We start from the raw sequence: 25,853 nt of genomic DNA on the forward strand, positions 1-25,853 counted from the left end.
AATAGGGGGAATAGAATAAATTAGAGGGGCCGACATCTATTTTCAAGAGGGGAGTACACACACAGTACCCCGTGATATTCATTTCACTTGCCCCATATTTTCTCCCACTTTTTTGCGACAGGAGTCATATGGTGCTCTACCTATTTTCATTAACATTGTACAAACTAAAAAGGCTCTATACAATAGTTTAAGCTGTACCAGGCAGAATCCATCCCTTATTGCTATTTCCCTTGGAGAGGCCAAGGCCTCAAGCCATTTATCATCCTCTATGCCACCCAAGTCTAAAGCCCATTTCTCCTGCAGATGAATGAGGGTGTCAGGGATGTTATTGATGAGTTTGTGATATGTGAGGAAGATCGCTTTGCGTGTCATATGATCATCAAGTAGTTGATCTTCTAAAGGGGAGGTTTCAGGCAGTTCTTCGCCTCTGGGCAATGTTGTTTGGAGAGCATGTCTAACTTGCAAATAGCGGTACATCTCTGTGGGAGCTAAACTGTAGTCTTTCTGTAAGTCAGTAAAGGGAATGACTGTTCCCTGTGCCCAGAGATTCCCAATCCTGGACAGTCCTATCAGGTACCAATTGTCAAAGCCCCGCAGCACACCCAAGGTGCCCAATGCTGCTGAATCCTACTAAGGGGCGTGGATCGTGTTAATCTATCTTTCCATCCCAATGCCGTCTGAGCTGTGTGCCAAAGACTAACCTTTACAGCCACTGGGTCTCGCAGTGATGGACGCATGGGAGCAGAATATAGGGCGCGCAAATACCCCCTGGGGTGCATAGTTAGGCGATCAATATGGAGTGACGGCTTATCTTCTGGTAAGTGCACACATGGGTTGATAGTGGCTAGCTGGGCTGCCCAGTAATACTTCTGTATATCAGGTAATGCTATTCCACCATTGTACCATCCCCTTGTGAGTTTTCAAAGAACAATTCATGCTGACCCCCTATTCCATAGTAGTGATTGAAGTGTGGAGTTTATTCATTTAATGTATTGCGCTCTGATGGGGTATGGAGTATTATGAAGGGCATATAAAAAACGGGGCAGTGCCAGCATCTTGAAAAGTGCTGTCCTACCAAGTAGGGACAGAGGTAGGGATCTCCAATGATGAACGTCTTTCTTTAGCCTATCTAAGGGAGTTAGTAGGTTTTTCTTGTAAAAAAGTCTGGGTCAGTAGTGGCGAAGATTCCTAGGTATGTGAAACCCTCCGTGGTCACCTAGACCTCACAGTCTCAAGGCAGTTCTGGCAGTTGGCCAGGTAGCACATAAATCAATGATTTCGCCTAATTGATTGTGTATCTAGAATAGAGGCCAAATATGGGAAGTATATGTATTTTCCTGTTCAAGGAGAATTTGGAATCTGCCACATACTACAGAATGTCATCAGCATAAAGTGAGACTCTGTCCTCCTTTTGATCTGAACAGCGGAGCTCCCAAATTAAGGGATCCATTCAGATCCATGCATCTAGGGGCTCCGACATTAGGGCAAAAAGGAGGGGGGAGAGTCGGCATCCCTGCTGGGTGCCGCTCTGTAGGGGAAAGACTTGTGAGATTCCTCCAATGACTACCACTTGGGCCGGGGGCTCGGTGTATAGAAGGCAGATCCAGACAATAAACCTAGGGCCAAAGCCTGGTTATGCCAGCACTCTAAAGAAAAAAGGCCATTCGACCATATCAAAGGCCATGCATGCATCAAGAGAGAGGACAATAGCATCTTCTTGAAATATCTTGCCCGGCTCAGTATGCTGTGAAGTCTCCTCAAATTGAGCACGGTGCTGTGCCCCGGTATGAATGCAGATTGGTCGGGATAGACTAGTTTAGTAATGACCTGTATTAACCGGGATGCCAAGAGTTTAGCCAATATTTTAACTTCAGCATTCAGGAGAGAGCTTGTCCTGTTTGAGGCACAGTCGTCTGGTGGTTTCCCCTCCTTGTGTATGGCGACAATCTTCCACATTTGTGAGCAACATGTTCCACAAATTGTGGGCTGAATAGCAAACGGATTTTTGACCAGAGCGCTCTCTCTTACCCTCAGACACAAACCTGTGGAGAGTGCCAAGCACTGACACGAGTATAGACGATTGGAACACTTTGTCTGCAAAAGAATTTATGGGTCAAGGAGCTGTATTTAAACTCTACCCTTTGTGTAGTAAGCAGCCAGTGAAGATCCTAGTATGTATCTAAAACTTGGCCAAATTTTCATAGATTTTGACGATCCTTACTGCAACATTTTTTACACGGTGAACAGTTTTCAACAAATAGCAGAATAAGCCCACATATTGACTCTTATAACAGTTAAGTCTACAAGGGATTGTGGGGGCTTATTCCTTGAAGATTTAACATGCAATGGTAGGTCAGGGGAACCCTATTGTATGCTGGCCACTGGGCTGCATCTCAGCTTTTGACATTCTTCCTTTTGAAAACAAGCTTGTTCTGGCTAGTTTCAAGAAATTGGGCTTTATCCATTGATTATAGAATTTTAATTTAGAATGTTTTGCCTTGGGGGATGTTTGTGCCCTGGTTGCCAAACGATCTGAACCCCAGCTCAGCATTCGTATTGTACTGTCAAGTAATGCAGAACTTAGCTGTACAGTTTCTAGGAACATTGATTTTTGGCTTTGAGTAGCTGCTGTCCTCCCAGAATCCTAGAGCCTCTTTTTCTCTTTTGTGGGTTGATATATTATGATGTTAGATCCCTTTATATGATGAATCTGTATGCGCCTATACCTGTTCTCTGTTCTGTTCAAGTTAAGTCTAACTGCAAAAAGTTAAAACGTCCCCAAAAATGTAAACCTGCTCAGGCTGAATTATGATCTCATGATCAGCTGGCTCAGCGCACAGCGCCGTTTTTATGCGATTGCGCCTGTGGCATAATGGTAAATGAAGTGCCCCCCCCCTGCAGAATTTGATGAGGGGGCCCTGCATATCTCACATATATTCATTGGCCCTGGACTGCATGGGGGCCCTCCAGAAGGGCTGGGTCCCGTGAAGGGTTTTGGCTTCCCTGCGTTGCAGGGGCTATAGGGGATGCAGGGACCTGCGTTAGGCCCCTGGCTTGGACTGCCTAAGACTGATGCATTTAACCCCATATCTCTCTGGGTTTGAGCTTGATTTGCAGACGGCACACAGTGGAAAATTAGGTGTGTTTCTGAGCAGCGCTGCCTAAAATCATGCATTAACTTGGAGAAATATTGGTTAGAATGAATACACTTTAGACTGTGCAAGGCGATTAAACAGGCTTTCAGCTCTGCTCTCAACTCCCGCAAATGTCCATGATACAGTCTCTGACCTGCAGTTGGGATTGCTCTGTTTTCAGGTAATTGCCTATTACAATGACTGTATTGTATTGCAACCTTTTTATAGCACTCCCTACCCATATGAGGGACGCTGAGCGCCTGCCTACATGGTGTGTAGTTGGAAGTTTTTGTCTTTATCCTATGTGGGAAGTGTCTCCATGTGGTGCATGATTACCACTGAGGTGTGGTTATCATGTTATAGGATGCAGAGCTTAGCAGAGTAATTAATGAAGAGGTGTGAGAGAGAGAGATGTGCATTTTATAGTTTTCAGTAACCTGGCAGCTCTTAGCAGCTCTGCAGGTTTCTTTAAGGTATTTCTTATGACCACAGTTCACTTAATTGGTTACTTCACTGGAGTGTCCATTCTGGGATATTTTATTTTAAGTTTATATTCTTCAGCAGGCATAGGCTAGCTGGAGAGATGCTAGCGAGACCTGCTGGGATAGATTTTGCTAATATCATCCCACATCTGACTGTCATTGTAGGTGTCAAGAAGTGTTCAGAGTGTGCAGCTTGTTGGGACCTGCAGTGGTGGATTAAATGAAAGTTCTTCATTGGCCAGCGGCTTCTGGTAGATCTCTTCAGTTATTTCATGCCTGCTCAGTAGGTGATGGGTGGTTTATTGCTGTGGACTTGAACACTACTGGGGAACGGACAGGACCTGTAGCAATTGTGTTTAATGGGGAAGTAAGACTGTCAAACAGTATAAGCACTGAGTGTTATAGGAATGTTACATATTGTATAATAGTTGCATGTATAGAGTGCTTGCTGCCCTTCATGTGGCAATGAAGAGCTTTACTCTGGGCAGCGTGTTGCTCCACAAAACAAAAGATGTGTTTTGTCCCCATGCGGCTATTGTTGGTTTTTGGGATCGGCCTTATGTTCTTAAAGAAACCATTCCATGCATTTAGTCCAGTTTCTATGTGGTAGATTAAGTTAATAGGAGTTAGGCGTGGCTCTTTAGTGTCAATTCGTGCCCATGGTTGGTCACATCAATGGAAGAGCAACAGGAGATGAGTTACTTTTAGTTTTCAGGGATATGACTTTTTGAAGGATAGGTTGTGACCTTTGAAATGAGGTCAGGGCAATTTGCTCAAGTACAATGATTACGGCAAACATGCACGTGACTTAGGGTAGGTTGTCCTCAGAGAGAGGAGCCACGCAGAGAGGCCTGTGACGTTTTAGGGTCCACAGACCGCTTTTTGAGCATTTCACATCATGGATGTCATCAAACTCCATTGCCAGTCACCGAAATGAAATTAAAGGCGGCCTCAGACCTCTAAATAATGTATAAACTGCCATACATTTCCATTTGCAGTTTTGAAAATCCATACTCCTTGCGCGGTGATTGTAATAAGTCAATTACCGCCTCCTGTCGAGAGCCCTCGATGTCTTCTGGAACAATCCTCGGTGCCTGTGATCACAGGGAAGAAACACCGCCGAGTGCAGAACGGTCCCCAGCACGGACGGCTGGCCAGCCTCACCTCACACAGGGGTCAGAGGGAGGGCACGGAGTGGGGAGACAGGGCCCCCATCCCAAGGGCACTGACACCTTCGGAGCATGTGCTAGCGACCAGCAACCGTGAACTTGATGATTCTTAATTAACAAGCTTTGTCATTGAAAGAACACCTGTGCTCGTCTGTTTTACATGCAGCATGTGGGGAAGCATGGCAAAAAGTGGACGCTGAGATATCGTTTACAAAATACATAATGCAGCTATTGCTTAAAAATAAGTTTATGGCCCTTATTATGAGTTTGCCTGTCTTTGGTCCAGTCATATCAGGTTTGTGGGGGGTCTTAATTCTTAATCTACCTGCATGGACCCCAGAATACCAGGCCCTTTTCCATGTGCTCTTCCTGATTCTGGGATACAAATCTGTTGATAATTTCTGTCTTCTAAAAGCAGGCAGAAAACACCGGTGGGGGGGGGGGCGGATGGCGAGGTAGGTCGTGGCTCTGGGCAGTGTAAGGACAGTCCAAGGGGAGCATTGCTTGCTTCCCTATGTTCTGGGCCGGGAGAAAGGTAAGTCAGGCCCGGGCCAGAGATGTTTTAAGGCATGGGCATAGTGGGCAATTGCCCAGAGGTGCCACCTTCCAAGGAACCCCCTGGGAAAGTAACCTTCCCCTCTTTTTAGTTCGACTCTGTCTATTTCAATATGTCAACCTCTTTCCTCTTTGCCTACCTCTGAGTCTCTCTGGCTTTGGTCCTTTGACTTCCTATGGAATTTTGTGGCCATTGACAAACATATTTCAACTTGTGCGTGAACACAGTTTCTGAACGCTTGATTGGTATCAATTAGCAGAAAATGGCCAGTAAAATTACAAACAGGGGGCCCCAAAATATGTCTTGCCCGGGGCCCCAAAAATCCTTAAGACAACACTGGCCCATGCAGAAGGAGATGTGTGAGGGGTTCTGGGCCTGCTTGGGGGAGTGTGGTCTGCTTCCCTGTTACACTGCTTGAGTAGGGCGGGTGCTGGTTTGGACTCCAGCCCTCAGCACCTGCCAATGGCCCAGCAGCGGTTTCACTGGTTTGCATCCGCACCAGGTGAAACTAGGACTAGAAAAAATGAGTTTGGTGTTTGTTGACCTGTGAGTACAGATCCAGAGACATGGGGCCACTTATTGAGGTGAGTGACAGAATTCCGAGCTACCACTCTGGGTGGGATACTGCCACTTGTAATAAAGACCTAAGGGCCAGATGTATCAAAGGTTTTTACCCATTCTGTGTCTATGGGAAAATGTGTTTGTATATAGGGGCCTAAGTGTTGAATAGAACGTTTACCAACAAAAAACTGCATCATAGCCCGCACAGTGGTACAAAAATAAAGCAAAATTACTTTGCACTTTTTCTGCTTTTTATTATGTTCTAAAGTAATATTAAATTGATGATGTTGGACAAGGGAATTGATTTTTGATACCTGACAAATCATTTGATTTCGAGGAAACTGCTTTATTTCCCTGTGCCTATCAGCCTTCATCCCATTCAGTTTTCTGGAATCCCTCCTGTGCTCATTTTGCACCATAGTATTCTATTTCCGGAACCTCATATTTTAAATATTCGTGCAGAATGTTAGCCAAGAATTCATATTTTGAGGTACATGACTAACATTTCTGACAACATAAACGTTCATAAGTGTTTGGATTTTAGTGCCAATGATCCGTTTTCTATTACATTCTTAGATTATGGCATTATACTCGCTTAAAGATTTTCTTATTTGGACAATATTTAATTTCACGCCACATTTGTCAAATCAAATTGTCATTTAAAAACAAATCCACGAGGTTGCATGCGAGGCATCTGTAAAGTGCCACTTCACCAAAAAGGCTGTGTGATTCGGGGAGACTAACTTATTCACGGTTATTTAAATTGTAAATATCTGCAATTGGTTAATGCAAAAATGTGAAAAATACGCAATTGTACTCAAAGTCCTCTTCGTCAAATAAGGACGGTTTCGTTAATCTGGTGTCATCAAAACCCCACAGTCCTGTTCACTGTGCAGCATCTCATGCTAGAGAGGCGCCTAATCCCATGGAAATATTCTGCTGCTTGTAGCTCGACCTATGCAATATCAATTATTCAAAATCAAGTTTTGTATCTATCGCCTTCTTATAATAACACACATCAAAACGCATCAGTGTAAAATACCATATTCCCTCTTTCTCGCTCAACATGTTGCTCTTGGGGTTTCCAGAAAGGTGGCATGCACCCTCCCTGTTAAACGTTGGGTCAGAGACCAGGGGAGCCACCCCTCGCGCTCTCTGTGCACAGTAGCATTGCCATCACAGGATCGATCCGGAGTAGCAACTCTATCAAACAGCACAGGGTACACTTTCCCACGTGCTCAGTGAGCAGGCAGGCAGGCATCTGATGTACGCACATTGTGCAGACATCCTTTCATATATAAACTGAATGCATTCCTCAGATATGAATCTATGACGTTACATTGCATGCCGTTACAACGCATACCTTTACCCCGACTTGTTGTCGGGGGTGCGCTAGAAGTTGAAATAGTATAATCTACTATTCCCACTCCAGTGTGTGCAACAGTAGGGAAGGTGTTGGAGTTAACTCCAATGCCTTCTACCCCCTGCAACAAGCCTTTCGCGTTGTAACGACATGCGTAGTAATGGAATGCGTTGTCACGCTTGCGTTGTAAAGGCTTTTTCCCCTCAGATATATCTGAAGTGCACAGCCTCTACTGTGAGCACAGTCTGCATGGATCTAGTGTATGCAGTGCATATGTGGCAGGCCTTTGACACTTGCATAGTAAACAGGCCCACCTATTGTGCATACATCAGGGCCAGGCCCCTAATAAGGTACACGTTTATTCAAATAAACTTAAACGTGTCTTTCATATGGCACTATTTCTAGAACGTCGCTCTTATTCCTGTTGTACAAGTTTATAAAGAGATAAGGGCTGATTGTGTGTGTTACAGAGCGATTTGATAAAATGTGGTCCAGTAAGATAGCTTCCCAATCAAGGAGGGAGTTGAATCTTAAGTTGTGCATTTATTTATAGTGTTTCCTTGTAACACCATGCTGTAGGATCTGTAGGCATTCAGGTACATATTATATATACATGTATGGCCCCAGCGGCGGACCTTTAGGCATGTGGTGCTATAATCTCAGTAAGACATGTTGCAAGGCAGTTCTGTGCTTACTCCATGTATGTGTATATTCTGTTATGGCGAATGCATCAGCTAATTCCGCAGTGTATATGTTGCTGATATTTACCTCATTTGTGTTTACTCTGCGATTATAGATAAAGTGTGTATTTTTTTATGCAACTTTGACTTTTATTTGGTTCCTTCCTGCTACTTTATGCAGGAGTTATTGGCTCTGGTTTTGGATCCCAATGGAATCAGTGTCTGAGCTTGAAGGAGGGAAGCACAACAGCTTTGGCAGTCTTGCCCACCCACAGGTAAGAGGTAATCACTCATCCCCTGATTCTCTTCTATGTACTTTAGGCCGCATTTTGACTAGCTTCTTGACCCTTTTGTATTGTATTGTATTGTAATTGCATTTATATAGCAAGTACTACCCATGATGAGGCATCAAAGTGCTATCTCTATGGTGCCAAGGCATTGCTACATTTCACATTCTCTTGTTTTGCTCCACATGAGGGAAAGTAACTTAGCCAGGGCATTATTGACCTTGGTACAATGGAGGACATTGCGTCCAGGCTGCTGTTTGGATTATAGAATACATCTATGATTTGGGTTCAATAGACTCCTTAGGCCTCTGCGCCACTGGATTCAAGCTAACTTGACTGATGAGGGATGATACCTCAAAACCGGTCCCAGGATGCTTATTTTCCAGCAAAAACAACAGTTGATGGACAGAATGCAGAACAATGTCGTACATTCACCCCAGTTCAAAGATCTGGGCCTAAATCCATCGTTTTTTTGCTCACCATGCCGTTCCAGTTTCAACCCAGCCATATGCAAATCAGTCTTGACCCTGTGCCTCATGGGAACAGTCCAGCCCAAACTGCCAAGTCAGGTCCTCCCTTTGCAGTTCGGGCTGGACTGATACCCCAAGAGGCTTGATTTCGGTCCAGAGAGGACCTGGCAATTTGGGTTGGATGTTCCCATGAGGCACAGGGTCAAGACTGATTTGCATATGGCCATGTCTGAACTGGGGTGCCGTGGTGAGCAAAATAACGATGGATTAAACCCAGATCTGTGACTGGGGGTGAATGTTTTGCCAATGTGCAACATTCTGTCTATCATCTTGTGTGTTTTGCTTATTTTCCAATCCAGGTAAACCTGGCCTGGCTTTTTGGGCTGGACTGTTCCCATGAGGAGGAGGGTCAATACTGATTTGCATATGGCTGGGTTCAAACTGGGGTGGCACAGTGAGCCAAAAACGATGGATTAAACCCAGATCTTTTGACTGGGGGGTGAGTGGTTGAAATGTTCAGCACTCTGTCCATCATCTTGTTGTGTTTGCTATGTTCGCTGTAAGTGGCCATGGATATGCCCAGACGTGGGGCCCTTGCTCACTGTGCCACTGGATTCAAGCTAGCCTGACTGATGACGAGTGATACCCCAAGAGGCTTGATTTCGGTCCAGAGAGGACCTGGCAATTTGGGTTGGATGTTCCCATGAGGAGCAGGGTGAAGACTGATTTGCATATGGCTGGGTTCAAACTGGGATGGCATAGGGAGCCAAAGAATAATAGATTAAACCCAGATCTCTTGACTGGGGGTGAGTGGTTAAAAGGTTTCTGCACTCTGTCCATCATCTTGTTGTGTTTGCCCAGTCCCACTGCACCTGCTGTACCAATGTAAACTACAGCCATATTGGGGTAATCTGACAGGGTCCATTTTCCAAGAAACAATACAGTTACCTAGATTAATGGCCCAGCTGCAGGCTCTGGGAGAGTAAAGATAGATGATCTCCTTTTTACAGAATAAAAAGAGCGGGTAAGTAGCGTAGATGACAGTGCCTTTTAAGTGATGGTCCACCTTATCTGAGGGATTTCAACTAACTTTTTTTCTAATTAGTTATATTTCTTGAAATTTCTCGAGTTACGTTTTATATGGGTATCTCAATCTTCATAAAACCAGATCTCTGGTCACATTTAAACAATTTAGATAGATGTGGTGACTTTTTGTTTATTGAATTTTCTTAATGATTTTTCTTATAAACGGTTTCCTACTTATTGACTCTTTTTCTACTGTTAAATGTTTTACACATGCATGACCTAAGTAAAGCCTACCTGCTCCTTTATACATTTACCAAGGATTGAGCTGATGTTTGAATTAATTAAACCTAACTGGACCTTTTCCAGAATTGTTACATTATGAATTGATAAGGTTGATCAGCCACATCAAATTTTCAAATTCTTTTTTACACTAAGCAAAATATTTGAGGAATGTGTGTTTATAAATGTCACGTTTATACAACTAGGGTTCTCATAATATTATTAAATATACCAATAATATTACATTCTTACAATATGTCCATAGAGCACAGCAAGGAAAGTGTCGAGCAAGGCAAGAAAGAGTGTACAACACTTGTCCTGACCTGAAGACCATGCAAGAATGACACATCATGAACAAATATAGATTAAATTGAGAACGATTAAAGAATTAAGCCAATAATTAGAAGGAGAATTGAATTTAGGACGCAGAAATCCAACAATCATCACTCCGATTGTCAGCAGGATACCTGTCCCACAGTTCTGTGCAACTGGCTTATTTTAGTATACTGTGAGTGGCTGAAATGGAGTGTCACAGTCAACTTTTTCAGCAGCGCTCAGCCAAGTTTTGAGGGTTGTGCTGCAACGTATGAATGACTACATACAGTTACCAAAAGATAATGCACCATCAAACAACATCAAGGCAGGCCTCTATGCTTTGGGAGGCATCCCACATGTGGTTGATACCATTGATGGAACCCACATAGCAATGATTCCAGCTCAAGAGCGAGAGCAAGAACTTCCACTCCATCAACGCTCATGTTGTTGGCTTCTTGGATTGATACATCTCAAATTTGTGAAGAAGATTTCCTGGATCCACCCATGACTTAAAAGTGCTATGTAACAGCACCAACCACAGAAAATGGCAGACTGGGCACAGCTGAGGACACTTTTTTACACATGATTCTGAATATCTTATTCATACAAGGGTATTAACACCTCCTGTTAACCCAATAAGTTCAGGGAAAGTCCGCTTCAATGAGGCACATGCCAGAACTAGGGGATCAGTGGAGTAGATGTTTGGGCTCCTAAAGAGGCAGTTCCGATGACTTTAAAAGTCAGATGGAGCCCTCCTCTACTCTCTAGATAAAGTCTGTCAAATTATGATATTATTTTGTATGTATTCATATAATATGATGACTATCACGGGGAAACCCAGGGTAATGTTGTAGACATGTATAGACAGAATGACAGTGATGATAATGGCAATGCAATCCAACGCAAACTCATTGACAACATCTTTGTATGATAGAAAGTATGGAAAAGGCAATGTGGAATATTTTCATCTTGTTAGCATGATCTATTTTAGTTTTTTCTTTACCTAACACATGGGATGTATTAATGGTATTTAATGGGTGCAGATGAAGAAGGAATTTCTTTTGATGAGATCATAATTGGCTTTATGGTGGGTATACCATCCCGGTGAGAAACTTATAAAAATGTTATATCCTCTATATAGTGTTGTAAACACATGTTTCAAGGGTAAAACTTATTTTTTTTAAATTGTGAATATTCATTCAGGATGCAAAGAATAAACCTTTTGAAATAAAATAAAGTTGTCATGCTGTACCACTTTAACTACAATAATGTGATCAATAAACCATCATTTAGAATCATCACTTATGTTAATGCATAACATTACTAAAGCCAGTTGAATAGAACTGGATGAAAGTGGAATGACTCCTGAGGTCACCTTATTGCGCACCCTTCACAGGTAACACACAGCAGGCTTTGATAGTTTGTATTATAACCTCAGCTACAACTATGCATGTAATTATCTAAATAATGATGACACATTGATGACTGCCTTAAATATAATATTAAAATGTGAATTTATATGTGTTATGTTGATATTTGTACATTGTGTAATTTCATTATTGAAGAGCAATGCCAAGCATTAATGCTTGGCATAGAGAAAGGTGTGTTGTCTCACTGCGGTGAGTGCCATAAAGTGAGGTTATAGCAAAAGTCACATCTGACTTCCAGGCCCTGTATGCATGGAGTTGGATGTCTTAGTAACTTTTATCTTGTAAATTAGAAATCAAAAGGTAACTGAATAAATGTATAGGCTACAGGTATCAGACAAAACACTAAAAACTGCAATGGTCCAGAAAGGCTGGTAACTTGAATAGACAGTTTAAACATTGTCTTTGAAAAAATGTAAAGCACCACAAATAAAATTGAGCTTTGTAGGTTGTTGGACCAGAATGAATGAGAAAACATAAGACCTGACAGCCTGAGTTGGTCCTGAGGAAATGGTGAAAGATGTCTCCACAGGCAACAGCATCTCCCTTCCTGTAGAAGAGGATGCTGTAGAAATAGGTGGAACAGCACTCACAGCTACGGGACTGAGTCCTCTGGAAAAGACAACGCTGCAACAAGACTCTTGAAGCCATTCCGCACCACCCCTGTTTGCAAAGTCTGGATACTCAGATGCCGCTCCAGCAAGTCATTCTGTGTACAACTCATGTCAAGTTGGGCTGACTGATCTCGTTTTGGGCCTACAACGGATATTTGTGGGCACTTACCACACCTAACTGATGTTGACCCACACTTTGAGATGATGGGCCAACTCCATCAGACACCCTCTCCGCTGGAGAACCAGCACAAACTGTCTGTCCCTGGCCATGTAGCCTTCTGTTTGTAGCTACAGATGAAGCCTGCCCTGGCTGACCAACAGATGCAGATGAAACATTAGAAGATGGTGCCAGGACAGGGGTAGCCACACTTGCAGGTGGAATAGGGACACAGGGCTGGATGTTCTCAGTGGGACTGTCCATTTGTTCTTTGACCTTGGGTACTGGCTGTTGACTTCCTCCAGAAGTGAGGTGCGCTGTCCGAGGTCTTCTTACAGAATGTAACACAAGCAATTAAAAAATAAATTCCTGTACCTGTTACCACTTCAGCAAATGTAAATGCAGAAGAAACACTCATTGATCATTTCAGTGTAGTGAGTTATGTTTATGAATAATCACATTTGTTGAGCACAGGCACAATGTAGTAAAATGTGCACTTCAAACATGCATGTGCTGCTAGATGGGAACTATTTGCATCGGCCTGTAAGTGAACGTTTCTAGAGTTACATATAGTATTTACCTGTAAATCCATAATCTGATAAATGCATTGACACATGGCTCTGTAGCTATTTTGCAATACTGTCCTGTAACACTAATTGTGTCATAAAATGCAGCGCACTAAGCAAAAGCAATGCATAGTGTCACACAGGTAGCCTGTCTCTTGCTGTTTGAACATACCTTCTAAAATGTAAAACAAATATAACAAATATGTCTTGATAGATTGGCATACTATTTTTTTTTTTAACAAACACACATTAAGATTGTTATATAAGACCAGGTTCACTTCTGAAGTAGTGATAAACCTCAAGGTGTTTAAAAGATTAAAAAAAATATTAAGTTAACCAAAGGCAAAATGTTGGTTTTAACGTACCAAGATAGTGTGGCAGTTAGTGAAATAGTGTGCACCATATTAACTAAATCGAATGTAAGATTGCTTTCGAAACAGACTCCAAAATAATTTGAAGGTTCCTACCACCCATTCAGGGGTTGAAGGGTGATATCAACCACTGGAAGTCCTTGCCTCTCTCTTTATTGGGTAGGGCCATCCTTTTTAAAATGATGGCACTTCCCCGCTTTCCCTACGCCCTCCAGAACTCAATGGACCCAGTTCCCAAGTCATATTTTGAAGACATAGAAACTCTGCTTAGAACTCTCTTGTGGGATGGCAAACCTCGGATTACCCTAGCTAAACTCAGTCTCAACTGGTATGATGGCGGCATCAGTCTCCCGGACATTAGGAAATATTATTGGGCAGCCCATCTGACCGCGATAAATCAGGGGATGTAGGGTCGTCCGGGCAACCCAGGATATGCCATGAATAGATGGCTTCTCCCAGGTGGGGACTTTAGTAGAGCACTCTATTCTAAACACCGTAAATACCCCCTCACGGGTGCAACCGCGCACTCAGTTCACGTTTGGCATGAAGTGACCAAACACCTGGGATGGGACCGTAGGCTCACTCTGGCAACTCCCCTCTGGAATTCCGAAAAGCTGGGGAGCCTTTGGCAAACCAAAGGATTCGATAAGTGAGATCTTATTGGTATCTCCCAGATCAAGGACCTCTGGGTCAAGGGCGCAATCCTGCCGTTTGCCTCTCTTCAACAGCAGTATAACATGGCTGGCACTGAGTATTATAGATATCTGCAGGTCCGACACGCACTTCAGACTCACCTTGCTCGTAGACCCTCTCCTCCTGACGCATCCCCCCTCGAGGATAGGATATTAGACGACCATCTTCCCGAGAGGTCTATCTCTTTGATTTATAAAAAGCTAATAAACAATATGGAAGACCCACTCCAGTCCCTTAAGGAAAAATGGGTTAAAGATGGCTTGGAACTGGATGACGAAGACTGGCAAGCAGCGGTCTCCTCCCCGAGGGAAGTAGCGGTCCAAGCAAGGCTACGTTTAGTGCAGCTAAAGGTTCTGCACAGAATTTACATCACTGGGCCAGGCTTGGTCCGGATGGGCAGAACGGACAGTGGAGAGTGCAGACGTGGTTGTGGGGAGGTGGGTATGTTTATCTACATAATATGGGAATGTGTGCACATACAATCGTACTGGCGAGTCTTACATCACAGGCTCCGAGAGGTACTCACAGTCAACTTGCAACTCGAAGCCCGCAGGTGCCTCCTCAATATTTGGGAGCCGACAGACCTTACCTTTTATACTAAGCAATGGGTGACCCTGGCAGTAATGGTGGCTAAAAGAAACATAGTACAAAATTGGGGGGCCCACCAACCGCCAACGCTAGACAAATGTAAGGAAGATCTGGACTGGTGCATGTTCCGGGAATAATCAGTATATGTGGCCAGAGGGTGTTCCAGGAAGTGGAGCAAAGTATGGGGGCCCTGGAACTTGTATAGAGGAAATATCTGTATACCGCCAGCAACTTGAATGACGACAAGACTCTTGAAACCCCTTAATTGTCATGTTTTGTATATTGGGGATTGACTCACTATAACCCAGGTTGGAAAATTGGGGGATGTTTGGTATCTTGGTCATGTCGTAAAATGGTATGTAATGTCGATTTGTTTCATAATAAAAAGATTTACAAACAAAAATTGAAGATGTCCTTCACATACTCTTACAGGATTCCAGATTAGCGTCCAAACAATTGAGACAGAGACATATTTTGTTTTGATTTTTTGAAATATTTTGAGCGGTAAATGGCTTATACATAATGAGAGACATTTACCCACATTTTACATGAGAAGTGTCAGCTGAATGTCCACCAGTGTATAAGTGACAGTTCCAAAAAGAAGAGACTACATTTTTACCACCTTGATGGGTGTTGCTGTCTTTCCCTTGAAAAAATAGGTTTTTGCATGTGCTGTGAGTTTGTTAAAACAAAAAGATGAAGACACTAACAAACTGACATTAAAGTAACACCTGGCCATAGGACAATGCTTACAATATTTTTTTAGTCAGAAACCCATATCAGTAGAACAAAAGAAACAGAGATGACCGAATATGTGTTTAAACTGAGTATAGTCAGCCAATTAGAATGCACAAAACTGTAGCTTGACATAAGAGCTCTGCACAGGGAAAGTAAGATTAGTCAATGCTGGATGTAGTTTGAGAAGGCCACAGTTTCATTTTTTGCATTACTACACACACTCTTCCTCGATTCATTCCCTACTTATGACGAGGAGAACCAACCCACACAGGAGGCTGGGGACTAGACAACCAGGGTGATAAAACCCAGATTTTCATTGCTCTAGGTCTCAAACAGGTATTTGCTTTGCTGATTCATTAGCAATGTGAACTAACAACTGGTTACCCAAGAGTCCTTAACCTATAAGTGATCGTGCTGGCCATGGTATAATAAGGTGCTATATATAATCTTAAATACATGTCAAAATTAAATTGTTACTGAAGCTAGATAAGGAAAGGAGTTTGGGCTACAAGCTGAATCTGTCCAAAGAGTCAAAACAGTTAGAGGTCTTGAAGAACTGCAATAAACAATTTTCTCCTACGAAAGAACAAAAATACACCCCTCAACCATCTGAAGCAAGAGCTTCAGCACCAAATCCTTTCTAGAACAATTGAGAACGTTTGATTCTGAGATTAACTTGATTGATACAGAGGATTTGTAATACCAGAGTCAATCCCTCGGAGGAATGAATACACATTAAGCCTGGACAGCACCAGACCATGATCAAGTTTCTATCAAATGTATCCCATCTCCCTGGACCTTGGTGGATCTATGTGCTATCTAGGGAAGGCTCAATGTCACAATTGATAACCCAAACAGGTCTGCAGAGCTTCATATAACTTATTGGGAATGGAGGACATCAAATTCTTTGCCAAACATTTTGTAATTCATTCCACTTTTTGGAAGCTGAAATAATTCCAAGCCTAAATTTGTGGGAGTAAATGATGGCTCTCTGCCTTCTCTCAGACTTCAAGGGAAAAAGCCTGTCGCACTTAAATATTCTTTTAGAGGAAGAAGCAGTGACTTAATCCAGTGTACAGGAGGGTTGAATACTTCTTAAACACATCACATAAGTGGCCCTCAACCTGGGGTTTGGGGCTGGGAGCTATAATATGTAGTGAGGGACTCACACTCATTCGCTTTCCGAGAAGAAAGAAAGAAGAAGTCCCGACTATGTAAGCCACCCACTACTAGAGATTGCAGTGGGGTCGGGTCTTACCTCTTCTATTTTACATGGGAAAATCTAATTCTGGATCCGTGGGTCCTTGATATCTTCTAGGCATGTTATCCATTTGATTTTGTCAGATCACCTGCCGGTTCCAGTGTGATACTCTCTCAGTGGTTTCTGTAGTCCAACAAATACTTTGTACTTTTGCAAGGGGTTGGGGAGATTGCTCAAAAAGGTTATCATCACTTGAGTTACAAAGGAAAAGAGGAGAGAAGGATTATACTTCAGGATCAACCTTCTGCAAAAGTCTTCAGGGGACTTTTGATTAGACTAAGCATAGACGTAGAAGATTAAAATATGTTAACAACTTGGTCCATACAGTACACTTCAAGATGGAATACATCTAGAGAACCCTATCACTGATATTTCCAGTGAATTTGTAGGAGCTGTAAACCTATAGGATGCATACATGCAAATACCAGAGAGACAGTTCCATCACAGGATCCCAAGGTTTTGTGTACAGGATATGCACCAGCAGTTTAGATCCTTCAGGCAGCCCAAAAGGTCTTACATTCATAACGTTTTTCTTCCAGTGGTCAAATCCCGCACAATGGAGGAGTTTTCTCGCATCCATCCTCTATGATTTACTCAGAAATTCATCATTTTTTTGCCATGGACACTGTTATTTGTTATAGCAATTTTAATGTGCAAGAATCACCCTGGCAGGGGTATCCCGGTGCAACAGTAGGTTATAGGCAAGGGGAAACAGCTCATTAAAACAGCATTGTTTTCAGTCTTTTCCTGAAAAAAGAATAGTCTGAACATGTTCAAATGTGCAGGGGTAATTTGTTCCAATAGTGAAGGGCTAGGCAACAAAATGACCTGCCCCCAAAACGTGACTTTTTGCCAGGCAGAACAGGTAACAAGGATTTATCACTGGATCTAAAAAGTCTGGAGGGGTGAAAGATTCAAAGTTCAAAGTTAGATAGCTGGGACCTTTTCCTGTCAGAGCCTTATGAGTGAGGCAGCAGGTTTTAAAAATAGCTCTCTTCCGGACAGGTATCCAGTGCAAGGAGCAAAGAAGGGGAGCCGAAGGAGTCCCAGATGGAATGTTACAAATGAGGCGGGCCGCCGTATTCTGAATGACCTGTAGTTCTGATAGCAACCTCTCATTAGTTGAGGCCAACAAAGTGTTGCCATATTCATTACAGGCTCATAACAAGTGCCTATACCAGAGTGTTTGTCGCTGTGAGAGGAAGAAGTGGGAACACTTTCTTTGAGAGTTGCATCATTTGAAGACAGGAGACTGTAATTGAATGTACCTGCTCTTTCATAGTAAGAGATTGATCAAAACTGTAGGAGACTGTATCACCGGTCCAACAGACACATGATCTTGAAATATTCAGGCTCCTTGAGCCGGTGGAGCTGACGAGCTCATGGTTACGCACCTGCGCGCTACGAGAGGTACTTTACCTGAGAACACTTATTTTAGCAGCCTACACAGCAACCCTACACACTCACCTACTCCCTGCTGACGAGAGGCAACTACCTCGAAACACGTGTCCAGGGATGGCTAACGCTACACTTACTTGCACTCATGACTCGGGCATAGGCGTACCCGCCGACGCTGACTTCAGGGACCACAATTCTTTGGGGCAACACGCTGGTAGGTAGAGCAGTGTGCAACCAATTGGATTTTTGTTAATATTCAGGCTCCTTGAGCCGGTGGAGCTGACGAGCTATGGTTACGCACCTGCGCACTACGAGAGGTACTTTATCTGAGAACACTTATTTTAGCAGCCTACACAGCAACCCTACACACTCACCTACTCCCTGCTGACGAGAGGCAACTACCTCGAAATACGTGTCCAGGGATGGCTAACGCTACACTTGCTTGCACTCATGACTCGGGCATAGGCGTACCCGCCGACGCTGACTTCAGGGACCACAATTCTTTGGGGCAACACGCTGGTAGGTAGAGCAGTGTGCGACCAATTGGATTTTTGTTAATATTCAGGCTCCTTCAGCCGGTGGAGCTGACGAGCTCATGGTTACGCACCTGCGCATTACGAGAGGTACTTTATCTGAGAACACTTATTTTAGCAGCCTACACAGCAACCCTACACACTCACCTACTCCCTGCTGACGAGAGGCAACTACCTCGAAACACGTGTCCAGGGATGGCTAACGCTACACTTACTTGCACTCATGACTCGGGCATAGGCGAACCCGCTGACGCTGACTTCAGGGACCACAATTCTTTGGGGCAACACGCTGGTAGGTAGAGCAGTGTGCGACCAATTGGATTTTTGTTAATATTCAGGCTCCTTGAGCCGGTGGAGCGGACGAGCTCATGGTTACGCACCTGCGCGCTACGAGAGGTACTTTACCTGAGAACACTTATTTTAGCAGCATACACAGCAACCCTACACACTCACCTACTCCCTGCTGACGAGAGGCAACTACCTCGAAACACGTGTCCAGGGATGGCTAACGCTACACTTACTTGCACTCATGACTCGGGCATAGGCGTACCCGCCGACGCTGACTTCAGGGACCACAATTCCTTGGGGCAACACGCTGGTAGGTAGAGCAGTGTGTGACCAATTGGATTTTTGTTAATATTCAGGCTCCTTGAGCCGGTGGAGCTGACGAGCTATGGTTACGCACCTGCGCACTACGAGAGGTACTTTATCTGAGAACACTTATTTTAGCAGCCTACACAGCAACCCTACACACTCACCTACTCCCTGCTGACGAGAGGCAACTACCTCGAAATACGTGTCCAGGGATGGCTAACGCTACACTTGCTTGCACTCATGACTCGGGCATAGGCGTACCCGCCGACGCTGACTTCAGGGACCACAATTCTTTGGGGCAACACGCTGGTAGGTAGAGCAGTGTGCGACCAATTGACTTTTTGTTAATATTCAGGCTCCTTGAGCCGGTGGAGCTGACGAGCTCATGGTTACGCACCTGCGCATTACGAGAGGTACTTTATCTGAGAACACTTATTTTAGCAGCCTACACAGCGACCCTACACACTCACCTACTCCCTGCTGACGAGAGGCAACTACCTCGAAACACGTGTCCAGGGATGGCTAACGCTACACTTACTTGCACTCATGACTCGGGCATAGGCGTACCCGCCGACGCTGACTTCAGGGACCACAATTCTTTGGGGCAACACGCTGGTAGGTAGAGCAGTGTGCGACCAATTGGATTTTTGTTAATATTCAGGCTCCTTGAGCCGGTGGAGCTGACGAGCTCATGGGTACGCACCTGCGCGCTACGAGAGGTACTTTACCTGAGAACACTTATTTTAGCAGCCTACACAGCAACCCTACACACTCACCTACTCCCTGCTGACGAGAGGCAACTACCTCGAAACACGTGTCCAGGGATGGCTAACGCTACACTTACTTGCACTCATGACTCGGGCATAGGCGTACCCGCCGACGCTGACTTCAGGGACCACAATTCTTTGGGGCAACACGCTGGTAGGTAAAGCAGTGTGCGACCAATTGGATTTTTGGATTTATGATCTTGAAATGAACCTACCGAAATTGTCCCTCAGGCCAAAAGAGAATTGGACTTTCACTCGGGCACTTTTCAGTTCTTTTCACCTTTTCAGGTGTGTGTTGTATTTCTTCTCAATCTGAGAATTCCCAGAGACTGTTTCTCCAGGTTAAAGCAAAAGATGGCAGATCCTGTTAGTGAGAGGCTACAGGTGCAGGGTTACATTGTAACGAGAACTATAGGGGTTTCCTGCGAGTACTCTGTTGCATGCAAAGAGCTGTTTATACAAATGTGTATGCTCTGTCTTTTTATAGCCCTCTGTTATCCTTCTTCCCCCCTCGTCTCTCCTGCACTTTGGTCACCTGGCACATCATCTGTTCCAACACGGAAATCCCACTTCAGAGATTAGAAGGCAGAGATCCCAGTGTCAGAGAGTGTATTCACAATGAGATGCAGTTGCTGCTCCTGCCTCAAAACCTGACTACAAGAGTGCCTGATGGTTGTCACAAAAGATCCCAGTGGTCAGAAATGTGGGGCAACTGGCACACCTTAACTGAGAGCAGGTTGCTTCCACGGAACCTGGCCCACTCCTCAAACTAAAAGGAATTACCATCAATTGCTGAGCAGCTATTCACCTTCAATTCCTTGCAGAAGGGCTGACCATTGCTCTCCAGGACTTCCAACAGGGTGTATGTCCAAATATTGTTAATAAAAATATTATTTAACATAACTATAGATACCTAAATATCATTTACAAAACTACTGCTCCCCTGGATGTAGATTTACTATTAGTAACTCCAAGAGGGTGATACTTGTGTAAATGATATTTTGGACATGGAATTCTTTTTAGGCAATATTTATGCAATGATATTCATTTCCTTTACCCTCCAAATCTTAGGTAAACACGAAGTCAGGCCCAGTATCCAGAACTGTCTTGTCTTTGGTTTTCTGGATTGGTCCATTGAGGGATACCTGGTGCCGCTACCAACAGTCGTATAAGAAAGCTGGGGTTGGATAATGTGACAGCACAGCCTTGATTGGAAGATGGCAACAATAATTTTAGTGGTTCCTTTCTGGCACCCATGGCATGATCCCTTCTTCTCTGACAACTGATGATCGTATGAGAGTGGATTCCACCCAATTCCCTGCCTGTAATGAGTTTAGAAGTTATGGTTGTAGCCCTTAGGATTGTTTGGCAAAAAGTGCACCCAAACTGTGAAGATTTACAGCCACAACTGGAATGTCTTGTGGGCTTGGTGTAGCGAGAGAGTGATAATTCCTTGAGACTGTGAGGCAGTCCCTTCATTAAGGTGTTGATTTGGGTCAGGGCTTCAGAGAAACTAGGGCCTAGACTCAGTGGAAAGACTGCTGAGAGGTTTACTGACTCTGTACAAAGGTGATGAAGCTGTCTGCTCCTCTTTGGGATCTCCCAAATGTGCCTCTACTAGTTCTTATGTTTATGTAGCTGTATTTGTGAACCCTACTGGGAAGCAACTGAGTGCTGGACATCGGGTGAAAGCTCAAAAGTAATAATCAACCATTTCCAATGATGCAGGTAGCAGGTAAGTTGTACCGCGTGGAGAGGTGATGCTTCTTGATGAGATTTGCCTTCAGCTTTTTTCTGAATTATGAGGGGGTTTGAGCAATTTCGAGGTTGATGGGCATGTTTTTCCAGATCGGATATCTGTGGAAGGAAAAAGTCTGGCTTCTGGTTTTCACCTTCTTGCATCCATTTATCTGCAATTTGATGACATCCTGGCTCCTTGTGTAGTGCTCCTCACGTCAAAAAATATAAAACTATTTGGCACAAACGTGCCATATAGTTTGGATAATTACATTTGTTAAAGGCCTTGTAGGTGGAGCTGCTGGTCTTGAAGATGATGGAGCTTGTGGTGTAACACCGTGTAGTTCTTTGAGCAGTGGATGAAGAGGCTGAAATTCTTCACGCCCTTAGTGAGATGTGCCATGGTTTGAAGAATGGCAAGTGAATGCCTGGAAGGCTGTTCACGAGTGTTAATTCCATCCAGGTGTTACATGTCCACAGCGTGCACTACTGTTCTGAAATTGACTTCTTGGAGAAATGGTTTTACTCTCTTCAGCGTGGCGAAGCTTGTACCATGCTGTCTTGATTGTCCTGGTCATATGTAATTATTATGTTATTTTGAATTGTCGGTGAACAGGGGGTGAAACTTTTCGTGTTCTAGCTGGAGATCCACTTTGAATCTGTGGTTGTTCAGAGTGGTTGGCGAACAAGAGGAACCGAATCTCTGTTGGGCCTAGCTTTAGGTTTGCAATTGACAACCAATTCTGATTCGCTCAAGGCAGGCTTCCAGTTACAGAATGTTGTTGGTTGAGATTTTTAGGAGAATTGAATATAGGTAGGACAGTTAGTCACACATCAGACTGCTCTTGACATGGAACTACACAAAAACAGGTAGCAATGGAAGAAGTCAGTCACATGTTAGACAGAGACTGAAATGTGTCTGACTGCAGCAATCCTCCTGGCCTTTCAGAAGCACTAGCCCTCTTAGGCACCAATTATGCGGAATTAAACTACCTTATTATTTTTATGCGTTAAGTTCACTCCATGCCATTGAAATACTGATCGGTAAAATTGTATTAGGAAACTTCGTGTGTGAAGGACACATTTACTGTGTGTTAAATCATATGCGGAAAATCCATTTGCCACAGTAACATGCTTGATATGCTCAAGGAAGGGAGAAAATACCGCCTAAAAACAACTCCTGCTCAGAGCAAGTGGCAATTTTTGTAAATCACTGCCATATAGCAGTGGCAATGTAAAACAATTATGAAACTTAATACATTGCTTCATATAGGACTAAATAGTACCACTTAACCATTTCAGTGTTCAAGCAAATCCTTTTTTAATAATGAATTCTCTATTTACAAAATAACATTGCAAAACATTTTGCCACACTATCACTGTTCTCTTACATATCAGAAATACCATTTTATTTTTGTATTTAAATGTTGCTTTACATACATGGTAATATAAAGAGCTCCCTCGTCAAGGTTCTCCATCACGATATATAATTGTATAAAGATAAGCCACCCATAGGCAATGAGAAGTATTCTGATGATCTGAGATGCTGTACAGTTTTGTGTTATTTGGGATCCTTTATTTAAGTCTGTTTGTGTGCCGTTCCCTCCCCTCATTCAATAACCCGTGTTGTTTGCAGGCCTTAAATCCCAAGCATTTAAATACCAGATGTTATCCAAGTTATTGATACTCATTTCATGGACCTAAAAAAGAACAAGCTTTGGCATAGCCAATAGGTCTCGCCTTTGGGACCTGTTGCATAACTAAATACTTATAAGGTCCCAAAGGTGAGACCTATTGGCTATGCCAATGCTTGTTCATGCGGCTCGCATGAGTGATTTGCAAATACTGAAAGAAATTCGTACAGGGAGCTCACGATTAACGCACTACGGATGGTTACTACATATGACCCTATGGCGGCAGCCTGTGGAAGCCCTAATGTCTATGGAAAGGTAAGACTAGTGTTTATAGGTACGATGATCTCGATGGACACCCCAATAATGGCATCAGCAAGCTGTTATCGATAAAGTACCCACACACGAAGGGCTGCGCTGCCGTCCACTGGAGTGCTGGCCCCATTACCGGGGCATCCACTAAGAACATTGAACCTGTAAACCACAGTCGTACCTTTTGATAAGATTATGGTGTCCACGTGCCGCGGGGCTGAACTGCGAAGCCTTTAAAGGGATGACCTAAAACTCGCATGATAAAACCTTTGTGGTAGGAAGGGAGATATACACATGTTACTTGTCTCAAGCCTTGAGGAAGCGCTCTTCTGCGAAACCCGTGTCGGCTGTAGGAGCAAATATATATTAATAAAACTGTACTCTCTGGATTCAGGTATTTATCATTAAAGAAGAACGCTGTGGATTGTGCACTATTATTTTCTATATTATATTCCTGGCCAGGCCTGCTCCCAAGGGGTGAGCAGGGGCTGTGGACAGGCAGCGAGTGCTTGGAAAGAAAATGTCTTGCTGCGGCACATACCGGGCTAGGAGATTTTAACTCAGAGATTGCAGGGCACCTGCAGAACACAGTAGGAAATCTATGTGATTTAAACTGTTAGCCGGTGAACGACCTGCTGGAAATACCAGCTGACCAGTTACAAGTGGTTTCAAGTGGGTCGGGTGTTGGTCCATGCCACCAGAATCTGTTTGAACATGAAAGTAAAATCAAAAGTGACTTTCTCCAAAGTATTTGAGTAGCTGTTGTCAAAACTTGAAAAAGTGAAAAACATCTGCACAGTTCCCACTGGTTCAACAGAAAAGACACGCTGGACCCCAGCTGAACACTAAGAACCAAATGCTTTTAATGTCATTACAGCCCACAGCGTCATTATATAAGTAAAAGACGAGTTCCACGTTTGGAGACCTCAGCATTCAGGACAAGAGAGAAACGGGTGTCAGACATGCTGCAAAAAAATGGTCTTTGAAACCGTAGATTCTCGTCAAGAAAAACATCCAAAGCGGTAATTTCCGCATGGCAATGCCCTCATTAAACGCATGAGGACATTGGCAGATATGGCCAAATAAAAAAAAGTGACATTCTTTAAGTTAGGCAATTAGTACACGTATGTAGTGCACTGAAAGTGAAGACGAGCGCTGCTATTATCACGGCACTCGTCGTATCGATCTCATAAGTGTGAACGGCTGTGTCAGTCCTGCCGAGATTCCTAATTGACTTTTAGGTTTACACAACTTCTAACTGACTTGAAACTAGCAGGTGAAGAAAGCATAGCAGGTCCGTCGTGGTTTGCAGGCGTGAATAGATAAAACGAAGCAATGCTTCCACGCCATGATCCGCACAACGCCACTCCGCAGTTAGAACAGGCAGGGATTAGCTTGTAGTGCCTAGGAGAGGGAGGAATGGGCCTGTACAGAGCACCTCGACCATTGCTAGCACTGACGTAGCACAAACACAGCTCGTGGCCAAAGGTGGACGCAGAGTTCCGATAACGGAGGCCTGCTGTAACCAAACAACCGAACGCGAAAGACAAACCGCCGAGGGGGTCGTGTGAACCCAAGACAACGCCTCAGAGACAGGGCAGGGTAAACAGAGAGGGGCAGCGTGGCCACTTTCTGATGGTCCCTCCAGTCCTTGCCACCTCCAACTATCCCTGCCCCCCAGTGGGCGCCCTCTGGCCTTTACAGGGACGATACTTAAGGAGGACCTCTAAAGATTTAAAAACAAAGCAGGGGCAGGCTTTCCCGGTGACCCTCGTGCAGTATCCGCCGAACGCTGGAATCCTCCCTACTAGGATTCAAAACCGCTGTAGCCAGCCTCGGATGGGAAAAGAGCCTTCCAGTTTATTTGAGAATTTGTGGTTGTATCTGTTGGGTAAAAGGTTATAACAAACATTTGAAAAACCAATAGGTTTTGTCATTTGGCTTAGCCAATGCAAATCTATTGGGTTTGCCATATTTTTTTTTTGCCTATGCTGTTCTTCTTCAGCCATAAGTTAAAATAAAATGCCCATGCTGAAGAACACTGGCAAAACAAAATGAAATGATGCGCATGTATCATGGCGCATGCATTCATAGGTATCAGAACACTATGGCGGACCAGCATGACGATCTATATGCTTGTCAAC

The 25,853-nt window shown here is 43.8% G+C and overlaps 1 long non-coding RNA gene across 1 annotated transcript in view; it reads left to right on the plus strand.

The window, feature by feature from the left end:
* LOC146866900 (uncharacterized) overlaps positions 1 to 11,754 on the plus strand; it is a 40,714-nt gene extending 28,960 nt beyond the window's left edge. Inside the window, exons 2-3 of the long non-coding RNA XR_014965989.1 lie at positions 8,127 to 8,220; positions 10,273 to 11,754. This is a non-coding gene — a long non-coding RNA (uncharacterized LOC146866900). The remainder of the gene's footprint in view (positions 1 to 8,126; positions 8,221 to 10,272) is intronic.
* The last annotated feature ends 14,099 nt before the right edge of the window (positions 11,755 to 25,853 follow it).

The sequence above is a fragment of the Triturus cristatus genome, chromosome 1_2, assembly GCF_964204655.1.
Source record: "Triturus cristatus chromosome 1_2, aTriCri1.1, whole genome shotgun sequence".
NCBI classification, from domain to species: domain Eukaryota; kingdom Metazoa; phylum Chordata; class Amphibia; order Caudata; family Salamandridae; genus Triturus; species Triturus cristatus.